The 6,923-nt window shown below is 35.3% G+C and overlaps 1 non-coding gene across 1 annotated transcript; it reads right to left on the minus strand.

Moving 5' to 3' along the window:
* Window positions 1-2,999: 2,999 nt before the first annotated feature.
* LOC145135271 (small nucleolar RNA R71) lies at window positions 3,000-3,106 on the minus strand. Its single transcript, XR_013719733.1, has one exon. It is a non-coding gene; the product is annotated as a small nucleolar RNA R71 (small nucleolar RNA).
* Between the last annotated feature and the right edge of the window lie 3,817 nt (window positions 3,107-6,923).

The following is a 6,923-nucleotide window of genomic DNA, read 5'->3' on the forward strand; positions in this document are numbered from 1 at the left end:
ACCATTCCAATTCCTTGCAGAATCCCGTTAAAAATGATTTATGGTAAAGCTTTCATGAAGATGTCAGTCAGTTGATCTGCTGATCATACAAAATGTACTTTAACATTTCTGTCTTCAACATGATCTTTTATGAAATGATATCGTAACATGATGTGCTCTGTCTTTGAATGTTGAACAGGGTTATGAAAAATATATATGACACTTTCTGAATCACAGTATAAAGGAACCTTTTCATGTTAATGCCATAATCTCTGAGCTGACTTTGAATCCAGATTATTTATGAACCCCACGAGTCTGCTGCGATATATTCGGCTTCAGCAGTTGATAAAGATATACAGGTTTGTTTCTTTGATTTCCAGCTGACCAATTTTCCATCCAAGAATTGACATCCTCCTGATGTACTTTTACGATCAAGACCACAACCTCCGAGATCAGCATCAAAATATGCCTGAATAAAAAAACCAAGAGTTAGATGTATACCATAATCCAACAGAAGAAGTCTTACAAAGATATCTGAAAATGTTCTTTAATGCTATCATGTGTGGTTCTCGTGCATTCGACTTAAATCTCGCACAGTAGCAAACTGCAAACATAATGTAAGGACGACTAGATGTTAGACACAATAAGGAACCAACCATCTGCTTGTATAATGTAATATATGTTGCATGTTTATCCATATAAAGAGTGAGCTTTGTTCCAAATGCCATCGGAACCTTAACCCTTCAGTCACCATTTGATATATGCATAATTAACTACATATCTAATGCATATTTATAATATTTTTAGCTACAATTATGCTAAATATGGAAAAAAAATGTATTTATTATGTTTAAAATATGTTTTATAGCAGCGAAGACTTGCTCGGGACAAAAAAGCGAGCATAGGATAAGCTGGAAGCAGGAAATGGGAACGAAAACAAAAGAAGAAAAGCAGATGGTTGAAGACCACATCGTGGTGACATGACCATGACATTACAAATGGAATATTCGTGATCATCATGTTGACTTGGCAAACACGGGATTTACTCTAACACTACGTCGTGGTGGCGGTCATACTCGACGTGGTGGTCAGATTTCTACAATTATAAAAACTCGGATATTAGGTCACAATCAAAGAGTTGCATTCCGTTTTTTGAGGTTAATTACGACTAAGAACACTTAGAAACCCAGAAGAATATCAAAATTGAAGTGAAGCTAAAGGATTGAAGAAGATTTAGAAAAATTCAACATTGATCTAGTTGGTTTACTTATTAAATGTATGTCTAGCTTATTTTACTTAGATCTAATATGTTTTTCTTATATAATGAGAGGCTAAACACGCTTCTGTTTGGTGAAGATGAACTTAATCCATATGTGTTGATTTCGATATTGAATTATTATATTTGATTTTACTAGTGTTTGATATATATATATATATATATATATATATATATATATAAACCCTATCATGTTTTTGTTCTAGTTTATATTCCGTATAAATCAGGTTTTGTGTGTTAGTTGATGATATTAATTGCATGAATCTATCTCCTAATTGTTTATGATCTATGATTAATCACATCATAGTTTAAGTACTTAAAGCTAGTAACTTTAATTGTGTTAGAGAGCATAATTAGTCTTAATTAGTTCTTGGTTTCTTAACTTGATTATAGGAGAGTAACTAATATCATTCATAGTCCAATTGTGCTATTATCAATTTGGTGTGTAACTTGTGCATGATTATTGCTTTGTCATTCATAAATTGGTAGACCTAGATATTTGATCATAATAGCTAGATAATTGGTAATCAATACAATCTATCCATTAGAAATCAACCATAGGAGAAGGTGAAATCGGATCTATGCAGAAGTATTCTTTTAATTCTTGAGGTTACTTGGTTTAGTTGCTTGCATACTTGTTAGGTGATATTAAGTTATTCCGATCTTGAAAAAAATCAATAAGAACCCCCAAATTATAATTGTTTCTTAGTTTAATTAGAAGTAGTTAATTTACTTAATTAAATTCTATTCCCTATGATCAAAACCTAACTTACCAGAGCTATAATATAATCTGACTAGGTACACTGCCTATAGTTGCATAGTTAGTAAGAGTTTATTAGGTTATAAATTTAAAACTAAGTAGGTAGTTTTTTGCACATCAAAGTTTTTGGCGTCGTTGCCGGGGAACGGCTTATTTGATTTATTGTTAATTGCTTTTAGTTATTCGATCCTTTTTGTGGGGTAAAACCACAAATAATTATTGTGGTTGCATTTGTTTATTTTAGTTTTTCTCTGAGACGCAACCACGTCGTGGTTATCTTCACCACGTCGTGGTCTCGCTTTAGTTAATTTATTAGTTTAGTGATTTTTATTCATTTTACGCATTTTTTTTAGTTTTGTTTCTGTGATTTATGACCCAAGAATATAAAACTCCTATTGTTCCTCCACTTCAAGACACAAAATCTGCTTTTCACAAATAGAAGAAGGACAAGCAAGTCAACGAGTCAACAAGCACTTTTCAATCAAACAAGGGATTTGAAAGCTTTGAGAGGATGCCAAATAAAAAAGGAATTGGATAGGAGCCAGAATCCTATACCAAAGGAAGTTCAGATGAGGAAGAGATTAAGATTAAGGTTGAAGAGATGACGGACATTACGAGAATGACGACGGGCGATTACAAGAAGAGGACACATGAAGAACATGGGTCACGTATAGTTCCACCCGAGATACCAGCTGAGAGAAGTTTCGAGCTCAAAGGGCACATTATATCCATGCTCAAGGACATACCTTTCATCGGGAACAGTATGAAGATGCTTTCAAGATCATTGAATAGGTTAAATACATTTCCAACTACTTTCTTGTTCCTAATGTGCAAAGAGAATCCGTGTTACTAAGGATGCTTCCGGTGACTTTTAACGGTGAAGCCAAGGTTTGGTTGAAGTCCCTTGCACACGAATTTATTACCACATCGGCAGACCTTCGTGATGCTTTTATTGAGCCATTTAGTCTACCTTCGAAGATTTCAAAGCTTAAAAAGAAGATTGCTAAATTTCAATATGAGGTCGAAGAATCATTGTATGAAGCATGTGAGAGATACAAGGGCTTGCTTAGAAGTTGCCCTCAACATGATCTTAATGTTCAACAAGAAGTTTCCATTTTCTATGATGGAGTCAATGTAACTACTAGACAACTTATTGACTCACAAGGGCCAATGACGAAGAATGAGCCAGCAACTATAAATGAGTTGATTGAAGAATTTGAAAAGCACTCATGTATGTACAAGAACCCACGAGACAATGTTACTAGAGGAAAAAGAGATGGAGGGAATTAGAATTTGGTTGCAATCATAGTTAAACTAGATTGTATGAATAGGCAAATGAGAAAATTAGATCAATCCATTCATGCCATTAGAGTTGGGTGTGATAATTGCAGTGGTCTACATTTGACCAAGGATTATGATTTGGATGAAAATAAGAACAAGAAACCACAAGTGTTCTATTCAAACGGTGACAAGTATGATGAAGATTGGAGAAATTCCAAGAATGAGTGGTTACCATATGAAGAGTATAAGAAGCAAAATGATGAGAAGTATAGACAAACCGGTAGAGGTTTCTATCAAAAAGAGCAACCACCACCCGAAAGGAAGATGGATTTTGAGTCGGTACTTTATAGATTTATGGAAGCATATGAAAACAGACATGAAACCATTGATGCCAATGTGAGGAACCATCAAGAACATCGAGACTCAACTTGGGCAATTGACCACACTTGTCAATGAAACATTTCCACCTAAAAATCAAGACCCAAAGTCACAACCTCATGACATGGTGAACTACACCGAAGAAGAGGTTCGTTCTGAGTGAATAATGACCCATGAAGTAGCTACAATACATCATATGGCATGTTTGGAACAAGAGAAACCCAGATCCAAAAGACCCAACATTCTCATTTCATATCAACCTCCTTTTCCATTCCCATCTAGAGAAATCAAACATTCTCTGGATCTTGAACAAAGGAAATTTATGGAACAAGTGTTCTCACTCTCGATTAACGCCCCATTCCTCAAATCAATGGCGAAACTTCCAAAGTTTGAAAAAGATGTGATGACCAATAGAAAAGAGTTGCAAAATGCCTCAGCAATAGTTATTAATGAGTTTTGTTCAGCCGCGATTATCACGAGATTACTAATCAAGATGGGAGATCCATTGTCAACTCACATTGCCTTGTGAATTTGGCAATTCAAATTCTATTAATTCTTTAGTCGATCCGGGGAAGAGCGTTAATCTCATGCCATACTCTTTCTACCAAAAGCTCGGATTACCAAAGCTCCAAGACACAAGGATGACCATTCAAATGGTGGATCACTCGACCACATACCCACAAGGAATCATTGAACACTTATTAGTAAAAGTGGGAAGGTTTATTTTTTCGGTTGACTTTGTGGTTCTTAGTATGAAGGAGGATGAAGAACTTTCGATTATTTTGGGAAAACATTTTTTGGGTACCGCAAGCATTAGTGTACATCCATGACTTAAAGCTCACACTTGGTGTGGAAGATGAAGCTATTACCTTTGAGATGAAGTGTCAAAAATGGAGGCTATGGAAGAAGATTTTGATGAGCTAGTTGCAATTGAAAAGATGTTGGAAGAAGAGTTGAAGGTTTGGGAGGAGTCCCATGGTGAAAAATTCAAACGATCGAAACCAAGAGCCTTGACTCCCATGGAGTTTGAGGTGATTGTATTTACTACACATAAGGTTTAAGAGGAAGAAGAAGTTGATAAATAGAAGATGATTTGTATGAAGAAGTGGAGATAATCGATGAAGACATGGGTAAGGACTTAGAAGAGCGAACTATGGTCAAGATGAAGGTAGACAAGGAAGATCCTAAGGAAGATGGGAAGAAGGTAAACAAGGCAAAAAAGCATGGTAAAGGGGTAAAGCGCAAATATGAAGACAATGCAAGTAAAAAGAAGGAGAATTCAAAGAAGGCATACAAGAGAAGAGTTTAAGCGTACAAGAAAAAGTGGAAGGAGCAATGGGAGATCCCACTCCCAATTGCAACAAAGTAGAGTGGAAAGGAGTCCGGCTCACGACTCCCCAAAAAGAAGTGTTTTGTGGGAGACAACCCGATGTTTTCAGAGTTTGCATTTTTCTTTTCCTTTTAATTTATTTTTCGTTTGTAGTTTATTTTGGTTTAGTTTTTTTTAGTCTAACCAATTGATCATGTGTTTCTCTAGTCTTCTAAATTTATTTTGTAGTATTAGGAAGAAAGTATGTGAAGCGGTGAAGGAGCTTAATGGATGATGAAGTCGTGAAATATTTGAAGATCACAATCGAAGACCCTTTTTTTAGATAAGTGTGGGGTTCCCACGACATGTTGAGACTCGGTACACTTTATTTGAAGATTGGTTCTTTGATTTATTCCGATCCAACACATTTGCATTCACAAGAAGAAGCTCCAAAAGTAGTGTTTCCAACAATTATACGAGAAGTCCAAGCTTTCCACACACTTTCAGAATTTGATTTCCCCACTACTACCCAAGGGGAGTCTGTTCCAATTCTCTCTCTTTAATTTTATGTTCATTTATTGTTTTAGCATGCAATGGGGACATTGCATCATTTAAGTGTGGGGTAGGGGTTGAATATAGGAAAACAAGCATTCTGAAAAAAAAATGACTAGGATTTTTAAAATTATTAGAAAGATTTGAAATAATAATCTAAAATTGAACCTAGTTTAAGAAAATGTTATGTTGAGATCTAGGTTGCTAGCATTGTGCGGGACGATCTGATAAGAGTTTCAATGATTATTTGAGCCAATATATGTTATAGTGTATTTGTGGCTTCTCTATCCTAGTAAAATCATGGAACAAAAATAAGACCTTGCTTAGTTTGAGAGCCGCAACATGTTTAGCATCATGTACCAGAAATGTATCTAGGAGAGCTTATATAGTCATTGCACCTTAGTCTAATACCTCTAACCAATAAGGGTTGAAGTTAAGTTCTCTTGCTTAAGCATATGTTTTTAGAGGATTTTTAGTTTTCAGTAAAAAAAAGCAAGAAAAAAAAGAAAAAGAAAAAGAAAAAAAAGTTGCAAAAGTTGAATGTATAAGAGTCTACAAAGCTATGAAGATCAAGAAATATTATGAAGAAAAGTTCAAAAACTGAAGACTCAAGAATAAGGCAATTTTCCAAGTTATTATTATTTTTGTAATTTTGTTTTCTAGGTTATTTTTCCATATATATGCTTGCGAGCTTAACCAAAAATACATTGATTTTAAGAAAGTTTTCTGGGGATGGATTCGGAGGGATGCATAAAATGAGCGTTGTTGAAAAGAAGTGGGGAAGTGTTTATGAAGATTGTGAGTATTTAGGATTGGGGAAGTTCTTAGAAAAAATGTAGACAAAAATACATGCATTGCGGTCTTGGAGTAATGGAGAGGCTAAAATGGATTCCCGTGTGCGATGTTGGTAGCTAAAGTCTTGATATGATGATAATAAAATCAGTTTTTCTTGGGGGCAAGAAAAAGCCAATTGTGGGGTATTTTGATATGTGCATAATTAACTACATATTTAATGCATATTTATAACACTTTTATGTCTAAAATATGTTTTGTAGCGGCGAAGACTTACTTGGGACAAAAAGGGAGAATACGAGGAGCTGGAAGCAGGAAATGGGAGCAAAAACAAAAGAAGATGATTTGAAGACCATGACATGGTGACATGACCACGACGTGGCGACTGGAATATTCGTGATCGTCATACTGACTAGGAAAACACGGATTTACTCGTAGACCACGTCGTCGTGGCGGTCAACCGCAACGTGGTGGTCAGGTTTCTACATTTATAAAAACCAGGACATTAGGTCGAAATCAAAGAGTTGCATTCGGTTTTCTGAGGTTAATTGCAACTAAGAACTCTAAGAAACCCATAAGAAGATCGAAATTGACGA

The sequence above is a fragment of the Lactuca virosa genome, chromosome 8 (assembly GCF_052849685.1).
Source record: "Lactuca virosa cultivar CGN04683 chromosome 8, Lactuca_virosa_CGN04683_v6, whole genome shotgun sequence".
Taxonomy (NCBI): domain Eukaryota; kingdom Viridiplantae; phylum Streptophyta; class Magnoliopsida; order Asterales; family Asteraceae; genus Lactuca; species Lactuca virosa.